This window comes from Protopterus annectens, chromosome 3.part0 (assembly GCF_019279795.1).
Source record: "Protopterus annectens isolate FY-2018-M chromosome 3.part0, PAN1.0, whole genome shotgun sequence".
NCBI classification, from domain to species: domain Eukaryota; kingdom Metazoa; phylum Chordata; order Ceratodontiformes; family Protopteridae; genus Protopterus; species Protopterus annectens.
In genome coordinates this window covers 253,424,870-253,447,573 of record NC_056731.1, presented here as the reverse complement: position 1 = coordinate 253,447,573, position 22,704 = coordinate 253,424,870, and the positions used below count along the sequence as shown (strand labels likewise).

The following is a 22,704-nucleotide window of genomic DNA, read 5'->3' as shown; positions in this document are numbered from 1 at the left end:
CAGTAAAACAAACCACCAAAGGAACTATCACAAAGGCACTGGAATGTGGAATATAAAATGAATTAAAACACATTTACATTACTTCAAATATATGAGCAGTTACAGTTTAGTAACCCATTACAGTAACCATAGGAATAAAAATAATTACAAATCTAATGAGTAAGTAAGCAATGGGCATATATTAAAAAAAAGAAACAGATACAACTGCTCAGTGATGTGGTACACAGTTTTATTACAGTATCACATTAATTCCAGCAGTACAGTGTACTTATCCCACCATCTGGTGAGCCTGGCCTGCCTCCTCTGGCAGATTATCTTGTTTTCCTCAGTCTCTTGATGTGCTGGAAATATAAAACAAATAATAGTGAGCATATCATATCCATGACATCAGAAGGAAATTACAGCTAGTAGGTCTACTGTGCAGCTACAGTGCAGAATCATGCTGCTTATAATAAAATGATGGCTCTTTCTGTCTGTCTCTCTCTCTCTCTCTCTCTCTCTCTCTCTCTCTGTATCTCTCTCTCTCTCTCTCTCTCTCTCTCTCTCTCTCTCTCTCTCTCTCTCTCTCCACAGCTACTGCTTCTTACTGGTAGAGAAGGTTTGGGTTGTGCCTCTTCAGGTCACTATACTTACCCTGGCATTGCACACCAGAGTGGGTGATGCCAGTTACATCACTCACTGCCTTGACAAGCTCAAGCCAGAAATTCTCTTTATAAACAGGAACATCACAATCCCCTAGCAAGAACTCCTGATGACCCCTATGCAACAGGTATAAAAAAGATCTTGAACTTTCTACTGCATCAGGTAGTCTGATCCTGTTGAAGCCATGTCCACTCATCAGGTCAAATTCAAGAAGACTGGGAACCAAGACTGCATGTTGTGGACATCACATGATGTGTATCAGAAGGCATCAACTGATAGCACAGTAGCATAACCACAATATCAGCACAATGCACATGGCCAGTAGCAATTTAAATGGTAACATTAGTGCAGTCAGAATCCACAGGAAAGTAAACTCTACATAACATCAAACCTGTGCACAGGCATGACAGGCAGCTGGGTGGAATGATGACCATGAGCATTAGTGGTATATACAATGTAATTATCCTGGCCTGACTCCTCTGACATGCACTCTCTATGTGGCTCATCAGCAAGTGCTCAAGCAAGAATGAGTCTTATTGCATGGAATAGGGGTGATAATCCATTATGTTAGGGGTGTGAGTCATAGACGATCATATTAAATCTCCTCATTAGCATAACAGCTGTGTTATGAGCCCTGTATTAGATCAATAGAAATTATTACCATTATGTGCAAAACTGCATTATAACAAGCAATGATGACAATTAGAATAAAGTGAATTGCCACGCAGACAAACTGACAGCAGAAATGGATAGCAGTCATCTCTCAAGGGAGAATAACAATGATAGACAGTGTCACACAAGAGTACAGTGCATGTGGTAGCACTGCACAGACCATGACAGGGGGCTGACAGGCTAGGAGGGGTTTAAATTGACATGGCTCAGAAAACTGACAGGACTGATTACTGTCTTTTATGGGGGAAGATCATGCTGACAAGGCACAGAAAAATGGCAGGGCAGGTCATGGACTGGTGTTTCTGGCATGGTTTATCCTGACAGGGAGAAGGAACTGGCAGGATAGGTTGCAATCCTCCATGGGTTTCAACCTAAAGAGCAAAGGCAGGCTTTGTCACAGTCATGCTATGTAGATGTCTGCTTATTTTTCCAAATGTACACAGACAGCATGACATTCTACAAAGGATGGTGGGCTTGCAGTACTCCATGCACAAACTGTGATTGTGACACAGGTGTTAGGGACAGTAGACACAGCTCACATGATCACAGCTGCCACACTATGGCACAGTGTAAGTACTGTTACCATATAATAGTGCAAAAGGCTGTGGCCACCACATGAGTGCTAGGCTCAGCCTAGAAACAAATGTTGTCTGGTATGGACTGTCATACATACAGACACTGATCCATATTTGTAGCACACAGGTATACACTCCTGGCATGGGACCAAAGGAATGGCAAGAGCTGGAGAAGGTCACCACACAGGAGCAGGTCTGCTACTACAGGCATTACACACACATGGTAAGGATATCCTTGAGAAGAGTAAAACAGGCTAGGCCTTCCAAGACCAGGTGTGGCAAAAACTGCTGCAGGCCATCAATGTGTCCTTAATAGTTCAATACAACAGGTGCATTGCAAGATCACTGATAAACTGTATTACTGTATGCCATGACCAAGACACAGGAAATTGTCACAGACAGGTTGACCACTTGGAATGGACAGATGTGTCTTACAGTGCTGGAGGAATTCCTGATATTACTCAGTTAAAAAAGTAAGATAATCCTCCTAGTTGGTGACGGCTTGCATGTTGAAGGTGGGATGGTGATGACTGTCTGAGTGTTGTTAGGAATGCCACAAGTGAGTAGTGATACATGCAGTTCCTGTAGGACATTGAGTTGTACTTGTGTAAGGATTATTCAGACACACATATGCATTTATATCATCAAGTGAAATCATGGCTGCAATGAAGATGACCCACATCTCAAGGTATGTATGTACACAAAGGCTGTGTATAGGACTATCATAATACAGTCTGTGTGCCATATGGTGGTGGGAATCACAAACCTGTACTAGCATTTCCACATGTATGGTACCACATGCATTCACAGGTTCTATTGTGAGAAGATCCAGTACAACAGGTCTGATGTCAATGGGTCTCTGAAAGCTAATGATGATGACACAATACATATGGTACAGTCTGCTGACATGGTGGCACTGCTTGCAAATGGAGCAGTCTGATGACGCAGTGGCTGAGGTGACTGTGGAGGTGGACGATGAACCTCTGGTATCATCTCTGTTCAGCAAAGATCATCCCATCTATGTCAGCCTCACCTCTACTACATAGTCAGCACCATCACAGATGGTATCAGAGGGCCACACCACCTCTTTGGTGCACTCACATGGTGAGGAGAAAGGAGCATAGGGGTCATTGCTGCCATGACTTCACAGCATTCCCTACCTGGTCATTTCCATTTGCATAAATCATCATATATGTAGGTCAGTGATTCAGGCACAGACATTTGATATCGAACAAAGGTCCAGTACCACAATAAAGTGCGAAAGTCAATTTTAATAACTTGATAAAGCTGAATACATGAGCGTTTTCGTCTGAGACACAGACTTCTTCAGATAAAAGCACTGGTGCCAAAAACCTGATTATATACAGGTCACTTAATACAATAATTAACAATCAATTAATTAATTAAATTAAACAGTACCCTTCCTTGTTAATTTTTAAAAAATAAACAGAGTCTAAAATCCACTTCCAATTGAAAAGTGTTATATAAATGTTATGTATTATACAATACTTCTTCTTCTTCTTTCGGCTTTTTCCCGGTTAGGGGTTGCCACAGCGGATCACCTTGTCCGCACATTGAATGGCAGTGGAGTTTTACAGTGTTGAGTTGCCAGCCCAGCGCCCAACCTTCCACAGAAGGCACACTCACATGCACACCTAGGGCCAATTTAGAGTGTCCAATCCACCTGCAGCATGTCTTTGGGATGTGGGAGGAAACCGGAGCACCCGGAGGAAACCCACGCGACCACAGGGAGGACATGCAGACTCCGCACAGAAGGCACCCCAGCCGAGGATTGAACCGGAGAACCTCTTGCTGTGAGGCGGCAATGCTAACCACTGCACCACCGTGGCCGCATGTATTATACAATACTACTTTATAGAATTCCAAAAAAATCTTGTTTCTGCATATTATAAACAACCAAATTTTTTTAAAAATATATGCTAATATGTTGTTATAAAAACATGAACTCCACCATATATTGCATGCTGTTGTTCATTAAATACAATCAGCTCTTGCTGTTAAAATAGATTTAATGCTTATGTATTCGTTTAAACCTGGTGGTACATTTGTTTAATTAATTAATTGATTGTTAATTATTGTATTAGGTGACCTGTATATAATCAGGTTTTTGGCACCAGTGCTTTTATCTGAAGAAGTCTGTGTCTCAGACGAAAGCGCTCATGTATTCAGCTTTATCAAGTTATTAAAATTGACTTTCGCACTTTATTGTGGTACTGGACCTTTGTTCGATATTGGAGTTGTTATTGGTTTTACTTCATTGATTTTAACAGACATTTGATAATCACATCTCCACAGTAGTCAGGAAATCCTTCTATGTGGCATAGCTCATCACAAAAGGGGTCTCATCCAGGAAAAAAGAGGTCATTGTTCCCCTCTACTCAGTACTCATTAGACCCATTATAGAGTACAATGCCCCTTTTGGAATGTACCTCACAAGACATCTGCAGCAGCTGGAAAGGCCACAGAAGTACCTCACAAAGAAGATTACCAGCCTCAAACAGATGCCCTACACTGGCCGTCTCAAAAAAACTCCAGCTTTACCCTGTAGCATATCACCTACTCTGAGGAGATCTCTGCCTAACATATAAAGCTATGTTAAACCCAGAGCTGATGGACATGCTACACCTAAAGAAATCCTAATCCCTCCAAGCTACACAATCTAGAGACCTAAACCTTGTCACCACAATAAATAGGGCATGCTGGAGGGATAGATTCTTGTCTCAGAGACTTCCTGTACTCTGGAACAGGCTATTTATCTATGTCAAGCAGAGTTCTTCATTAGCACTCTTCAAAAAAATCTTGATGAGTGGATGGGAAATAGGAAATACACCCCAGGGATCACTTCTGCGGTTCTGCTCAGCATAAGCCACGGAACCTTGTTGGCTAGGCTTACTTAGGCCCTTGGTAGCCTAGTACCTACCTATGACCCTATGAACCTATAATCAGACCATGTCAGAGAGATGCTGAGTGTGCCACATGGTCTGCATGAAGATTTGCAACTGCTGCAAGGACTGCAGAACATTCTACATGCAGAGTGACACAATACATAGGGATCTGTACCAGATGCACCTAGTAAGGGCAGTGGATGCCCAGTTGTCAGCCTTTGGTTTATCCATGTGGATGCAGGGAACCATCCACCATGCTCATGGCAGGAGATGGATGTGTATTGCTGGATCACACACCAAGCTTACAGGGATGCTGCAGTCCATTCCAGAGGTAGATAATCCATCCTAACTGGCCATAGACTCTTCTCTCCCTGGTCATGGACACTCCCATGGATGGAGCTGATGCTCTTCCAGTGCTGACATGGGCACATACCACTGGGTTAGCCACTCATGGTCATGCAATTCAACACCAGCTTGTTCTGTATCAGTTTAGTATAAGTAACACCTACCTCTGCCCATTTCACTGGGCCATGAACACCATAATTTTGCTAGAACAGCATAGCATGATCTACAATGATGTTCAAAAAGATGTCCCCATAGTGCTAAACAGTTCCCTGGACAACTTGGCTTCAGCCCTAATACTGCAGGGCCACATGGTACACCCAGGCAATGTTCTGTTAATAGAATTCCACGCTATCATTGAAGAACCTCACCCTTAATTAAGGACTGGGATCAACTTGCAGCATCATCTCTGTTCAATGAAGGTCATCCCATGCATGTCAGCCTCACCCATTACACAATCAGCATCTTCTACCTATATGCATGACTTCCACATACACCACCAATGACTACTTCACTAATAATAGTGCTGCTGTTCCCATCACTGTGCCTCACCCCAGTCTATGCAAATGATGATGGTTGGATCCTGCTCACCCCTCTGGTCTTTGTGGGCATCTTATTGTTTGATGCACAGCGTAGTCAAAGCCAAGTATGTTATTGCATGCATCAGTGTTATTCTGCCTTCATCTTGTCATGGCCCACAGTTGTGGATCAGACACCAACTCTTTGTCAGTGCCATGAGAGAATGCAACTACCTCTGCTTCACATGAGGGTCCATTGCAGCCAGATTCTCCTCTTCATTGGGCTTCTCCTCTGTGGCTTCCACAGGAGGGAGTACTATGGTTTCCTCTTGTAACAGTTTGTGTAGCATTATGTGAAGCAGCATGGCACAGACCACAGATATCTTCCTGTAGGTCTTCGGAGTATACTGCAATGCACCACCAGCTGCAATATGTCATCAGCAGTCCAAACACACATTTCATTATATTATATGCCTGTGACAGTGTAGATATATGCCATCTTTGTCACTGTCTAGGAGCTGCAGATGGGTTTAACAGGAACACACAATAGTGGACTCCATTCCAACTGGTCTGCTGCCTACATTCATAGGATTAGACCATCATGACCTCTATGGTTAGCAACATATGCACATACCAGCTAGATGACCGTGTGGAAAGTCACCTCACATGAAATGCTGATATTGGTCACATGTGTGCTACATGCAGGAATCATGGGAACTGACTGCATGGTGCAAATACATGTATGTAATATACAATATTTTGTACACTGCACACTACTTGGCAGTTGATGAAGTGTAAACTCTTCTGGATGATATACCAGATGCTAGGTCAGATGGGGCATTAATAGCAATGTGTCAATGTCCAGCAGGACCTCAGGGTAAAAGGCTATGAGACAGAATGCCCATATAGTGGTAGTTATGCCTTTTATTGTCCATAGAAACCAATATGAATTTCCACATACTGTACCATCCTGTCCAGAAACTAGTGTAGGATTTGCAAGGCCAATGCCTACATCACTCCTAACAGGTCCCCTATCAGATATGAAAGATACTTTGGCAAGGATAATTAATACTGCACTAACTTTTGTGCACATTGGGATCAACAATCCATGCATCCCCCTTGATTCTATGTGAGGATGGCACATGTCTTACTAGCTCCCATATGATGTCGCTGTTTGGACAGTATGTACCAGCTATGAACATGTTTGAATGTCAACCACTGATATACTCTTTTAGAAGGTAGATGGTGGTGACAAGCAACATCTTAGACACTGTCTTCATGCCTACCATTAGCACATACTGACCAAAAAATTATAGTGTTCAGAAAGGCTGATCACAGTGGCTCATTGGGCTAATTTTATACATTTCTGAATCATGCCACCATGTTTGCTTTCATCTTTTGTATACATGATGGCTCTCATTAGTATATTGACACACATTTTCATGTCATTTTGCATTAATTTGCATGTGATGCATACTGTATTTTACTGCTAGTGTTACCATACTACACGTGTGTCTGAGTCACCCTCTTCCTGCTCATCACCTCTCACCTAACTATTTTGCTTAATGCCCTGTGCTATTTGTTTCTAAATACCTTCCTATAATTAACTACATTTGTGCCTTATCTTATGTCTTGTTTATTTTCAGCTTTTCTTTAGTATACCTTGACTATTTAAAAGTAATAAAAGAAGATAAATATGATTTAATTATCTCATGTAAAAATATTGTAGTGTGTCATTTAGAATAAAATTAACACTATCAAAACAGGGAAATATTTGGTATGAGGTTACACACTCTATTAATAAAGTCAGAGGTCTCAACCCACCTTCAAGGCACCTACCACAAAGGCATAGGAAAAGAAGCAGATAGAAACACACACACATATGTATATACATGTGTGTGCACATCTCCAGAAAGCTACATCATGGCCAAAAAGTGCAGGAGAAACAGAATTGAATGCTTCTCACAATGAGAAAGGATTGCTTGTCTATAATTTTACACAGGCTAGAAAGCATGGGGCTTCTTATTGCCCAGGACAGGCGGTAATATACCATATTGCAAAATATGCTGCTTGTTGCTATTACCTTGTAGCATTCACTGAATGCTGTGAGGCAAACATCAGTGCATTATATGCCATGTGGTGATATATTATAGTGTATAATATGTTGCTTGTTACTATAGGCTTGCTGCATTCAATGGATGTCATGAGACAAATGCTAGTGTCTCATCTTCCATGAATGCAACAAGCTAACATTGGCAGAAGAAGTAAGGACTAAATCTCCAGAGAAATCTAGTTTACCCCCGGGCCCAAAAACTAACAAAAAAAAATACTTTTCCTTTTTATCGCCAAAAAAACCCCCTTGCCCCCCGCCCCCTTGCCCCCCTTGGGGGGCCTTCCAAAATTGGGTTTGGTTATTTGCCCCCCGTATTTTTTGAGCAGTCTGATGAAATGATGATGATTGTGAGTGTTTAACCTCTGGTACATTTGTTACAAAGATCATCCCATCTATGTCAGCCTCACCTCTACTACATAGTCAGCACCATCACAGATGGTATCAGAGAGCCACACCACCTCTTAGGTGCACTCACATGGTGAGGAGAAAGGATATAGGGTCATTAAGCGCTATGACTTCACAGCATTCCCTTATCTGGTCATTTCCATTTGCATAAATCATCATATATGTAGGTCAGTGATTCAGGCACAGACATTTGATAATCACATCTCCACAGTAGTCAGGAAATCCTTCTATGTGGCACAGCTCATCACAAAAGGGTTCTCATCCAGGAAAAAAGAGGTCATTGCTCCCCTCTACTCGGTATTCATTAGACCCATTATAGAGTACAATGCCCCTTTGGGAATGTACCTCACAAGACATCTGCAGCAGCTGGAAAGGCCACAGAAGTACCTCACAAAGAGGATTACTGGCTTCAAACAGATGCCCTACACTGGCTGTCTCAAAAAAACTCCAGCTTTACCCTGTAGCATATCGCCTACTCTGGGGAGATCTCTGCCTAACATATAAAGCTATGTTAAACCCAGAGCTGTTGGACATGCTACACCTAAAGAAATCCTAATCCCGCCAAGCTACACAATCTAGAGACCTGAACCTTGTCACCACAATAAATAGGGTATGCTGGAGGGATAGATTCTTGTCTCAAAGACTTCCTGTACTCTGGAACAGGCTATCTATCTATGTCAAGCAGAGTTCTTCATTATCACTCTTCAAAAAAATCTTGATGAGTGGATGGGAAATAGGAAATACACCCCAGGGATCACTTCTGTGGTTCTGCTCAGCATAAGCCACGGAACCTTGTTGGCTAGGCTTACTTAGGCCCTTGGGCTGATAGCCTAGTACCTACCTATGAACCTATGAACCTATAATCAGACCATGTCAGAGAGATGCTGAGTGTGCCACATGGTCTGCATGAAGATTTGCAACTGCTGCAAGGATTGCAGAGCATTCTACATGCAGAGTGACACAATATATAGGGATCTGTAGCAGATACACCTAGTAAGGGCAGTGGATGCCAAGTTGTCAGCCTTTGCTTTATCCATGTAGATGCAGGGAACCATCCACCATGCTCATGGCAGGAGATGGATGTGTATTACTGGATCACACACCAAGCTTTACAGGGATGCTGCAGTCCATTCCAGAGGTAGATAATCCATCCTAATCTGGCCATAGACTCTTTCTCTCTCTCCTGGTCATGGACACTCCCATGGGTGGAGCTGATGCTCTTCCAGTGCTGACATGGGCACATCCCACTGGGTAAGCCACTCATGGTCATGCAATTCAACACCAGCTTGTTTTGTATCAGTTTAGTATAAGTAACACCTACCTCTGCCCATTTCACTGGGCCATGAACACCATAATTTTGCTAGAACAGCATAGCATGATCTACAATGGTGTTCAAAAAGATGTCCCCATAGTGCTAAGCAGTTTCCTGGACAACTTGGCTTTAGCCCTAATACTGCAGGGCCACATGGTACACCCAGGCAGTGTTCTGTTCATAGAACTCTACGCTATCATTGAAGAACCTCATCCTTAATTCAGGACTGGGATCAACTTGTAGCATCACCTCTGTTCAATGAAGGTCCTCCCATGCACAAGCTGCCGTGCCTCACTCCACATACACAATCAGCATCTTCTACCTATATGCATGACTTCCACATACACCACCAATGACTACTTCACTAATACTACTGTTGCTGTTCCCCTCACTGTGCCTCACCCCAGTCTATGCAAATGATGATGGTTGGGTCCTGCTCACCCCTCTGGTCTTTGTGGGCATCTTAATGTTTGATGCACAGCGTAGTCAAAGCCAAGTATGTTATTGCATGCATCAGTGTTATTCTGCCTTCGGGTCTTGTCATTGTAACCTACAGTTGTGGATCAGACACCAACTCTTTGTCAGTGCCATGAGAGAATGCAACTACCTCTGCTTCACATGAGGGTCCATTGCAGCCAGATCCTCCTCTTCATTGGGCTTCTCCTCTGTGGCTTCCACAGGAATGTCAGGGAGTACTATGGCTTCCTCTTGTAACAGTTTGTGTAGCATTATGTGAAGCAGCATGGCACAGACCACAGATATCTTCCTGTAGGTCTCGGAGTATACTGCAACGCGACCACCAGCTGCAGTAATATGTCATCAGCAGTCCAAACACACACATTTCATTATATTATATGCCTGTGACAGTGTAGATATATGCCATCTTTGTCACTGTCTAGGAGCTGCAGATGGGTTTAACAGGAACAATACAAATAGTGTGGACCTCCATTGCAACTGGTCTGCTGCCTACATTCATAGGATTAGACCATCATGACCTCCTTATGGTTAGCAACATATGCATATACTCAGCTAGATGACTATGTGGGAAAGTCACCTCACATGAAATGATATTGGTCACATGTGTGTGCTACATGCAGGAATCATAACCGACTGCAGTAAATACATGTATAATATACAATATTTTGTTCACTGCACAATTACTTGGCAGTTGATGGAGTGTAAACTCTTCTGGATGATATACCAGATGTTAGGTCAGATGGGGCATTAATAGCAATGTGTCAATGTCCAGCAGGACCTCAGGGTAAAAGGCTACAGTGAGACAGAATGCTCCATATAGTGGTAGTTATGCCTTTTATTGTCCATAGAAACCAATATGAATTTCCACATACTGTACCATCCTGTCCATAGAAACTAGTGTAGGATTTGCAAGGCCAATGCCTACATCACTCCTGTTTAACAGGTCCCCATCAGATAAGGAAAGATACTTTGGCAAGGATAATTAATACTGCACTAACTTTTGTGCACATTGGGATCAACAATCCATGCATCCCCTGATTCTATGTGAGGATGGCACATGTCTACTAGCCCCATATGATGTCATGTTTGGACAGTATGTACCAGCTATGAACATGTTTGAATGTCAACCACTGATATACTCTTTAGTAGATGGTGGTGACAAGCAACATCTTAGACACTGTCTTCATGCCTAACATTAGCACACATACTCGACCAAAAATTATAGTGTTCAGAAAGGCTGATCACAGTGGCTCACAATTAATTTTATACATTTCTGAATCATGCCACCACGTTTTGCTTTCTCATCTTTTGTATACATGATGGTTCTCATTAGTATATTGACACACATTTCATGTCATTTTGCATTAATTTGCATGTGATGCATGTATTTTACTGCTAGTGTTACCATACCACGTGTGTCTGAGTCACCCTCTTCCCGCTCATCACCACCTAACTATTTTGCTTAATGCCCTGTGCTAGCTTTGTTTCTAAATACCTCCTATAATTAACTACATTTGTGCCTTATCTTATGTCTTGTTTATTTTCAGCTTTCTTTAGTATACCTTGACTATTTAAAAAGTAATAAAAGAAGATAAATATGATTTAATTATCTCATGTAAAATATTGTAGTGTGTCATTTAGGAATAAAATTAACACTATCAAAACAGGGAAATATTTGGTATGAGGTTACACACTCTTATTAATAAAGTCAGAGGTCTCAACCCACCTTCAAGGCACCTACCACAAAGGCATAGTAGGAAAAAGAAGAGATAGAAACACACACACATATGTATATACATGTGTGTGCACATTCCAGAAAGCTACATCATAGCCAAAAGTGTGAGAACAGAATTGAATGCTTCTCACAATGAGAAAGGATTGTTTGTCTATAATTTTACACAGGCTAGGAAAGCATGGGGCTTCTATTGCCCAGGACAGGCGGTAATATACCATATTGCAAAATATGCTGCTTGTTGCTATTACCTTGTAGCATTCACTGAATGCTGTGGAGGCAAACATCAGTGCATTGTATGTGGGTGATATATTATAGTGTATAATATGTTGTTTATTACTATAGGCTTGTTGCATTCAATGGTCATGAGACAAATGCTAGTGTCTCATCTTCCATGAATGCAAATGCTAACATTGGCAAGTAGAAGAAGTAAGGACTAAATCCTCCAGAGAAATCTAGTACAGCAAACTAACACATACTTTCTGTTATCGCCAGCTTGCTGCATTGCTTGTGCCCTCATGTTGTATGCATGTTTTAATCTAACAAAAATGAAGTGTTATGTACATATACTCAAAACACTTCATGAGCCATGTAAGCACTAGTGCATATTTAATGCCATTTAGTATAAGCACTATCCTTCTGTACCAGCACTACCACCACCAGCATCACACTGGCAATATCAGCACCATACAACTGCACCAACACCACACAGGCGACTAGTATTATATGCAATATCAGCATTATTTTTATTTGTGACTCTGGGAACTATGTAAAGGTTCAGGGTTCAAAAGTCTGCAAAGTCACACACCCACTCTCTTAGAGAGGGCTATCAAGGAGTCTGTGCTCCACTTCCCATGCTTCAAAAATAATGTATCATATGTATTAAGCCTAGGGAAACACAAGCTTAAATTCTTCATGGGATGATACAGATAAAGATATGGCATCAGAAAATGCGCCTTGTGTTTATTGTGTTATATTTCAAGTTACTGCCTTTTTAATTTCCTCCAACATTTTGGCTTCTAATAACATGATGGAATGGACCCATCCCTAACTCCAAAGTACAAACTTCAAAGTTCATGAAATTGGTATTGTTTCAGTCTTTGATGTTACTAGTCCTTTCTTGCAGCATCCAAGTAATGTGCCCAGTAATGACTCCTTCTGCAATTCGTATGAATTTATATAGTAGCATATCTAAATATGATTGTGGAGGGTTTTTTTTAAGACACAGTGCTCCTACTACTGTTGGAAATATCTGGGTATCTTTCTTCCACATTGCTTTCATTTCTGCCTGCAGATCCTGATATTTTATGACTTTGTGTGTCTCTGTACACAGGACACTGTAGTCACTGGGTGTGGTGATTTCAATGATCAATGCTACATTTGTCTTCTTTTTCTTGGACCATTATATCTGGTTTTCTAGCATCTATCTTTTGAACTGTTGGTAATGGATGATCCCATGTGATGTAGACCATCATTTTCTATGATGCTGTGTGGGTCATGTTTCCAGTGTTTTTCAGCCACTTCAATACCATAATGTTTGCACAATTCCCAATTCAACAGTCTTGCCACATTATTATGCCTTTCAGTATACAGTCCTTCTGCCATTAGTATGCTGCAACCAGCAACAAGGTGTGCAACCATTTCCAATTCTGTTTTACAAATGTTCACAACGTGTATGTAGCCCACTATCTTGTCCCACCAATATTAACCTTTCATCTCTTGGTTTAAATTCTCCTCTCCTTAACATTTCTCCTGCATTTGTTCCTGATCAATATGAGTTTTTCCAAAAGTTTTATGCTTACAACTATATTTTATGCATTTTCCACACTTCTTGCCTTCTCATCTGGTCTTTCACTTTGCATATTCTTCTTTTGTTTTTTGACACATTCAGTTGTTGCCTCGATTTTATCCACTTGTGGTTTGATTTCCATTCCTGATTGACGCCGAGCATGTTTCTGCTAGTTTAAGCAGGGAAGTCATCTTAGATTTATTCTCCCTCATGTTTCAAACTTTCACTACATTTGGGTCTTGTGAGGTTAAAGATATGTGTATCCCAAAGATTGTAAGATCTATATACATGTAATCAGTTCCAAGGGAGGCCCATCCCTCCTCGAACAGGGAATATATAATCTTGGTATGCCCTGATTTTCATAGATCATTTGGTGGGTATGAAGCATCCTTTCTGTTTTCCTATCCAATCTATCCAACACATTGGGCCAGTCAATCACTCCAAAACTGTGGGTTAGACAGGAGGAGCAAATTGGTTTATAGCCTGATTTTGTTCCTAGATGTCACTGTTGCTGTGACTGGTTTAAGTCTCTACATTCCTACTTCAAGTTTTTTATTCCATTTGTTCATGTCTTATTGTTGATCCTTCGTCAATTCCCAAATATTTATACACTCCATCTTGCTCAAGTTCTTTTATATCACACCTTGTCCCCAAAACTGGATGTTTCTTTTGTTGCTGCAGTTTTCCTGCTTTAAAGGCTGCTTTTGCACACTTATCAAAACCAAATGACATCCTTATATCACATGAAAAAGTTTTGAAAACTTTCAGTTCCTCATCTGATGAGCTATACAGTTTTAAATCATTGACAAAGAGAAGATGAGAAATCTTTACACTTTGTTCATAGGTTGGTACTAGGCTGCCGGCCCTAGGGCCTATACAAGCCTAGCCATAACAATTCCCTGGATATGCATATACCAGCTAGATGACCGTGTGGAAAGTCACCTCACATGAAATGCTGATATTGGTCACATGTGTGCTACATGCAGGAATCATGGGAACTGCCTGCATGGTGAAAAGACGTGTATGTAATATACAATATTTTTGTACACTGCACACTACTGGGCAGTTGATGGAGTGTAAACTCTTCTGGATGATATACCAGATGTTAGGTCAGATGGGGCATTAATAGCAATGTGTCAATGTCCAGCAGGACCTCAGGGTAAAAGGCTATGAGACAAAGTGCCCATATAGTGGTAGTTCTGCCTTTTATTGTCCATAGAAACCAATATGAAATTCCACATACTGTACCATCCTGTGCAGAAACTAGTGTAGGATTTGCAAGGCCAATGCCTACATAACTCCTAACAGGTCCCCTATCAGATATGAAAGATACTTTGACAAGGATAATTAATACTGTACTAACTTTTGTGCACATTGGGATCAACAATCCATGCATCCCCCTTGATTCTTTGTGAGGATGGCACATGTCTTACTAGCTCCCATATGATGTCGCTGTTTGGACAGTATGTACCAGCTATGAACATGTTTGAATGTCAACCACTGATATACTCTTTTAGAAGGTAGATGGTGGTGACAAGCAACATCTTAGACACTGTCTTCATGCCTACCATTAGCACATACTGACCAAAAAATTACAGTGTTCAGAAAGGCTGATCACAGTGGCTCATTGGGCTAATTGTATACATTTCTGAATCAGGCCACCATGTTTGCTTTCATCTTTTGTATACATGATGGCTCTCATTAGTATATTGACACACATTTTCATATCATTTTGCATTAATTTGCATGTGATGCATACTGTATTTTCCGGCTAGTGTTACCATACTACACGTGTGTCTGAGTCACCCTCTTCCTGCTCATCACCTCTCACCTAACTATTTTGCTTAATGCCCTGTGTTATTTGTTTCTAAATACCTTCCTATAATTAAATACATTTGTGTCTTATCTTATGTCTTGTTTATTTTCAGCTTTTCTTTAGTATACCTTGACTATTTAAAAGTAATAAAAGAAGATAAATATGATTTAATTATCTCATGTAAAAATATTGAAGTGTGTCATTTAGAATAAAATTATCACTATCAAAACAGGGAAATATTTGGTATGAGGTTACACACTCTATTAATAAAGTCAGAGGTCTCAACCCACCTTCAAGGCACCTACCACAAAGGCATAGGAAAAGAAGCAGATAGAAACACACACACATATGTATATACATGTGTGTGCACATCTCCAGAAAGCTACATCATGGCCAAAAAGTGCAAGAGAAACAGAATTGAAGGCTTCTCACAATGAGAAAGGATTGCTTGTCTATAATTTTACACAGGCTAGAAAGCATGGGGCTTCTCATTGCCCAGGACAGTCGGTAATATACCATAGTGCAAAATATGCTGCTTGTTGCTATTACCTTGTAGCATTCACTGAATGCTGTGAGGCAAACATCAGTACATTATATGCCATGTGGTGATATATTATAGTGTATAATATGTTGCTTGTTACTATAGGCTTGCTGCATTCAGTGGATGTCATGAGGCAAATGCTAGTGTCTCATCTTCCATGAATGCAACAAGCTAACATTGGCAGAAGAAGTAAGGACTAAATCTCCAGAGAAATCTAGTACAGCAAACTAACACATACTTTTCTGTTATCACCAGCTTGCTGCATTGCTTGTGCCTCATGTTGTATGTGTATGTTTTAATCTAACAAAATGAAGTGTTATGTACATATACTAAAACACTTCATGAGCCATGTGTAAGTACTAGTGCATATTTAATGCCATTTAGTATAAGCACTATCCTTCTGTACCAGCACCACCACTACCAGCATCACACTGGCACATCAGCACCATACAACTGCACCAACACCACACAGGCGCACCAGTGACATAGTGCAATATCAGCATTATTTTTTATTTGTGACTCTGGGAACTATGTAAAGGTTCAGGGTTCAAAAGTCACAGTCACACACCCACTCTCTTAGAGAGGGCCATCAAGGAGTCTGTGTTCCACTTCCCATGCTTCAAAATAATGTATCATATGTATTAAGCCTAGGGAAAACACAAGCGTGAATTCTTCATGGGATGATACAGAGCAAGATATGGCATCGTAAAATGTGTCTTGTGTTTATTGTGTTATATTTCAAGTTACTGCCTTTTTAATTTCTCCAAATCTTTTGGGTTTCTAATACCATGATTGGAATGGACCCCATCCCTAACTCAAAGTACAACCAAAGTTCATGAAGTTGGTATTGTTTCAATCTTTGATGTCAGCCAGAAGTCCTCTTTGCAGCATCCGCAATGTGCCCAGTAATGACTCCTTCTGCAATTCATATGAAGTTACATGTATTGGTAGCATATCTAAATATGATTGTAGAGTTTTTTTTAAGACACATTGCTCCTACTACTGTTGGAACTATCTGGGTATCTTTCTTCCACATTGCCCTCATTTCTGCCTGCAGATCCTGATATTTTATGACTTTGTGTGTCTCTGTACACAGGACACTGTAGTCACTGGGTGTGCCAATTTCAGTGATCGATACTACTGTTGTCTTCTTTGCTTGGACCACTATATCCAGTTTTCTACCATCTATCTTTTAAACTGTTGGTAATGGATGATCCCATGTGATGTAGACCATTATTTTCTATGATGCTTTGTGGCTCATGATTCCAGTGTTTTTCAGCCGCTTCAATACCATAATGTTTGCACAATTCCCAATGCAACAGTCTTGCCACATTATTATGCCTTTCAGTATACAGTCCTTCTGCCATTAGTATGCCGCAACCAGCAACAAGGTGTGCAACCATTTCCAATTCTGTTTTACAAAACCTACATTTGTCTGTTTTCCCAAATGTTCACAACGTGTATGTAGCCCACTATCTTGTCCCACCAATATTAACCTTTCATCTCTTGGTTTAAATTCTCCTCTCCTTAACATTCCTGCATTTGTTCCTGATCAATATGAGGTTTTTCCAAAAGTTTTCTATGCTTACAACTATATTTATGCATTTTCCACACTTCTTGCCTTCTCATCTGGTCTTTCACTTTGTATTCTTTCTTTTGTTTTTTGACACATTCAGTTGCTGCCTGATTTTTATCCACTTGTGGTTTGATTTCCATTCCTGATTGACGTCGATATGCTTCTGCTAGTTTAAGCAGGGAAGTCATCTTAGATTTATTCTCCTCATGTTTCAAAACTTTCACTACATTTGGGTCTTGTGAGGTTAGCAGATATGTGTGGAGTCCCAAGATTGCAGATCTATACATGTAATCAGTTCCAAGGAGGCCCATCCCTCCTTCGGAACAGGGAATATATAATCTTGGTATGCCCTGATTTTCATAGATCATTTGGTGGGCATGAAGCATCCTTCTTGTTTTCCTATCCAATCTATCCAACACATTTTGGGGCCAGTCAATCACTCCAAAACTGTAAGTTAGGACAGGAAGATATAGCTCGGATTTTGTTCCTAGATGTCAATGTTGTTTTCAGGACTGGTTTAAGTCTTCTAAAGTATTCCTTACTAAGTTTTATTCCATTTGTTCATGTCTTATTGTTGATCCTTCATCCGTTTCCAAATATTTATACACTCCATCTTGCTCAAGTTCTTTTATATCACATTCTTGTCCCAAATTGATGTTTTCTTGTTGCTGCAGTTTTCCTGCTTTAAAGGCTGCTTTTGCACACTTATCAAAACCAAATGATATTCTTGTATCATCTGAAAAAGTTTTGAAAACTTGCATTTGGGCTTTCAGTTCCTCATCTGATGAGCTATACAGTTTTAAATAATTGACAAAGAGAAGATGAGAAATCTGTACACTTTGTTCATAGGTTGGTACTAGGCTATCGGCCCTTGGGCCTATACAAGCCTAGCCATAACAATTCCCTGGATATTTCTTCCCACAATATTTACTTCCCTGGACCCCTGTCTAGCAGGGTGACTGACATGATCCCCGGGGTGAATTTCCTATCTCCCAACCAGAGTTCCTTTTGAAGAGGGCCAAGGAGGCGCTCTGATTAGGTATGTATCAGGCGGGCCAGAGTATAGAGTCTCTTGGGGAACCCCAGGTCCTATCCTCAGCATGTTTGTTGACAAGATGTTTAGGTTTGATCCACGGGCGTGAAAACCAGCGGGGTTGATTTCTTCAATGAAAGCGTATTGGCGGCTCAGTTTGACATGGCCTTGTATGTTAAGCAGAGATCGCCTCTGAGTAGACGATATGCCACAGAGTATAGCTGGAGTTTATTTAGGTGGTCCGCACAGGGCATCTGCTTTAGGCCTGTGATTCTTTTAGTGAGGTATTTCTGCGGCCTTTCCAGCTGTTGCAGATGTCTTGTGAGGTACATACCAAACTGGGCATTGTACTCTATAATGAGTCTAATGAGGGATGAGTACAGTGGGACAATGACCTCCTTTTTTCTGGATGAAAAGCCCTTAGTGATGAGGTGTGCCACATAGAAGGATTTCCTGACTGTTGTTGCGATGTGGTTATCGAAGGTGAGACCACCGTCCACCTGTGTCCCTAAGTCTCTGATCACACTTTCGGTGTTTAGTGTACTGCCACCTATGTGGTAATTCATGGGTACATGTTTTTTTCCCAAAGGGGATAACTATACATTTCTTGGCATTAAGCTTGAGCCCATGGCTCTGGCACCAAGCATCTGTTTCTGGAAGGCCCTTTTGTAGAATAGTTGTTTTCTACAAGCCAAATTACAGCCAAGGCCTAAGATGTTAAGTAGACAGGTTAATTGGTTAAGGGAAAGGCAGAATAGCAGCAGTGACAAAGAGTCACCCAGAAACATCCCTCTTTGAATTTTTATCCCTGGAATAATAATTTGTCCTTTATCATGGCTTAATTGAAAAGGGACTGCCACTGTTTCATGGTCACTGTAATGTAGTCGATCAGTGTAGGGTGTATCTTATACATTTTTAAGTACTCTTTTATGCATGAATGTGGGATACTATCAAATGCTTTTTTGCAGTCAGTCCATGCCATACTTAGATTCTTCCCCTTTTTACAGTTCTCCACTATGACTTTATTGAACAGCAAACGATCCCTTGTTCCACAGGACTTTCTTTTATTGCCCTTTTGTTTTATTTGCCATAATTAAATTTTCTTCTAAATGACTATAGACTTTGTCAGCATCAATTCCAGTGTATAGTTTATACGTTGTCAGAAGGCAAGTTATTGGTCTATAATTTTTAGGGTAGCTTGCAGGTTCACTCTTAAGTAGGAGCATTGTTTTTCCTGTTGTTAACCAGGTCGGTGTCTGCTTGTGGTGTGCATATAAATAGTTCTTACTCATGGCTAAATCTTCATGCAAAGATGTTAATACTTTTAACCAGAAGTTAGGTACTGCATCTGGGCCTGGGGTTTTCCAGTTTGAAGCTTTTATTAACTTTGTTTCAATCTCTCCGGTTGTTACTTTATCCCATTTCATATCCTGTACCTTTAAACTTCTTATTCTTTCTTTTACTTCTTCTATCCATTTAGCATCTTTGTTATGTTCCACAAGATCTTCATAGACACTTCTCCAAAATGTATCTTTTTCTTCTTTTTTTTTTGGTGGTCTTTCAATTCCTTTTACCTTCTTTCCCAATTCTTTATAAAACTTTTTGGGTCATCAATAAATTGCTTATTTTGAACTTTTCCTTTATAGTTACCTGCATATCTTCTAAGGTTTTCTGCCTGTGCTGAGATTTTTAATTTATTTGCACTAGTGCATGATAGATCCTGATCTGTTCTAATATTGTGCATTGCTTTTATCACATCTATCTTTCTAAGTATTTTTGTTGATCTGTTCCCTCTTCTAGTCTTCTAACAGTGACACTTCTTGTCTTTGTTGGTTTATAGTTTTCTCTGTTCGATACTTCCATGATGGTATTCGATTTCTCCCCTTCCTTTCCCTGACTACCCAGTGTTCTTGTATCCTGTTTACTTCTGTTATATCGCATGATCTCTATGGACAGTCCTAACTAGTGTGTTCATTTGCTTTATCAAAATTCTTACTTTTTGGGTTTAATTGACCTTCTGCAGTCTATTTTTTCATTGATCTTACTCTGTCTATCTATCCTTATTAAGTCAAGCAACTTTTCTCTTAACTCATTTTCTTCTAAACTGAGGGCACATTTTTTGTTTTCCATTTCCTACGTGCATTATATAGAAAGTTCTATTGCATTTTCCTGTGGCACATTCTATTCAATTTCATCCTGTGCTATCCATTGCTCTGTCACATGGGAACTCACTGGCCTATTACTCCTCAACATTACTTATGTCAGTTTCCACACTTTCCTGTTCCTTCCCTTGCTGTCCAGCTTCAAGTGAAAGTTTATACTGGTTTCCTGCGGAAGGCTCCAGAATATCTACATATGGCACCTGACGAATTTCTTCACATTCTACTGACTTCCCCTTAATTTGGAGTTCCATTGATCTAGCCTGTTGTGCTTTCTGAATTAACTTTTCTACATTGAATCCTTCACTTCAGAGGTACTCCATAACCTTAGTTTCTATTTCTTTTACTTCTCCACTTCTCCATTACTGACCTCCTTTTCTACTTTTCCTCTTTGTCTTCTTATTTTTTGCATTGTAAAGTTTTCCATGTCTGAATTCCCTTGCCTATATTTCTCTTCAAATATCTTTAGTGCTGCTCTTTTTATATTGATTAGTTTTGCTTTCTCCTATGCATAGATATTGCACCATATTAAATCTCTTTTACTTTCCCATGTCCATATTTCTTCTTCTGATGTCTCCTGATTTTCTTGTTTCTCCTTACTTTGGGGACTCGTTCCTACGTGCTGTGATGTAACCTAACTGCCACAAAACGAACCAAAACTGTTAAACCAATGAAAGAACGAACCTGGTCACAATAAGAGAAACGCTTCTTCAAATTCAAAATAGCAATTTATTATGCCAAAAGTTAAAAGTAAGCGTTAAAAGCAATACACGCTTTCGGCAAGAGAATATGTGATGTAACCTGTGTTAGACCTTCTCCATCAAATCCTTCACTTTGCAGGCACTCCATAAATTCAACTTCTATTTTTTTAACTTCTGCTTTACTAATCTTCTTTTCTGCATTCCCTCTTTGTGATATTATTTTTTATTGTGAAATTTTCCATGTCTGGATGCCTTTGCCTGTACTTCACTTCAAATATCTTTGGGGCTGCCTTTTTTATATTGATTCATTTGGCTTTCTCCTTTCCATAAATATTGTACCATATCAAATCTCTCTTTCTTTCCCATGTCTATATTTCTTTTTTATACTTTTCGAAAATCTCTTGGTTTTGTTGTTTATATTTTTGTACTTCCTCAAATGCTTCTTTTCCAAACAGGTCAAGTTTTTTTTGGTCTATATACTGTTTTTTTCACAAATGTGTTATATTAACAACCACAAATTTTTATTTGAATCTTATGATAGTTTTTTTTTTGTGAAAGTATTTTTCTTTCCTCTAATTTCTCTCTCAATCTTTTTGTTTAACTTGTGTCTGGAAATTCTGGGCTTTTTGCATAATAGTAACAGTACATAATTTATTTTGTATCCTCAATAGTCCATTCTGTCATCTTTATGGCTCTTCTTTGGCCTGTCAGTTTTTTTTTATTATTTTTGTGGACTGCTACTTCCTTCTACAACAGGGAGGGCCATCCTCCCCCTGTGCCTGGCCTGGCCCCATTGTAAAAATGTTTCTGTATTTTGAGGATTCTACACTGTCATTTTTTTCAGTCCTGGCACCAGCGCACCTACCAGAAGATGAGAAATCTTGGGCACTTTTTTATCCTGGGTCTTGTGCACCCAGTTATCTTTTTTTTAATTTTTGATCTACTTCTGTCCATGATATATGCTATATAAATATAGTCTATATATCAGTGTCACCTTGGTGAGATTTTGTGAAAAACAAGGTCCACCTCATGTAGGTACTCACCAAGATTTGAGGATGAATTCAATTTCAACACTACTACTCATAGGTTCATAGGTTCATAGGTATGTACTAGGCTATCGGCCCTAGGGCCTATATAAGCCTAGTCAAACAAGGTTCCCTGGCTTTCGACACCCAAGAAAATTATTTTCCTGTACCCCTGTCGAGCAGCACCACAGCAGTGATCCCCGGGGTGAATTTCCTGTTTTCCATCCAATTGTCAAGATTTCTCTTAAAGAGGGCTAATGAGGAGCTCTGCTTGACATGAATGGGTAGCCTGTTCCAGAGCATGGGAAGTCTCTGGGACAGGAATCTATCCCTCCAGCATGTTCTGTTTATTGTAGTGACAAGGTTTAGG

At 40.2% G+C, this 22,704-nt stretch overlaps 1 long non-coding RNA gene across 1 annotated transcript in view; it reads right to left on the bottom strand.

Annotated features, from left to right (window-relative positions):
• Positions 1 to 212: 212 nt before the first annotated feature.
• LOC122796333 overlaps positions 213 to 22,704 on the bottom strand; it is a 397,046-nt gene continuing 374,554 nt past the window's right edge. The window contains exon 3 of the long non-coding RNA XR_006363962.1: positions 213 to 341. This is a non-coding gene — a long non-coding RNA (uncharacterized LOC122796333). The remainder of the gene's footprint in view (positions 342 to 22,704) is intronic.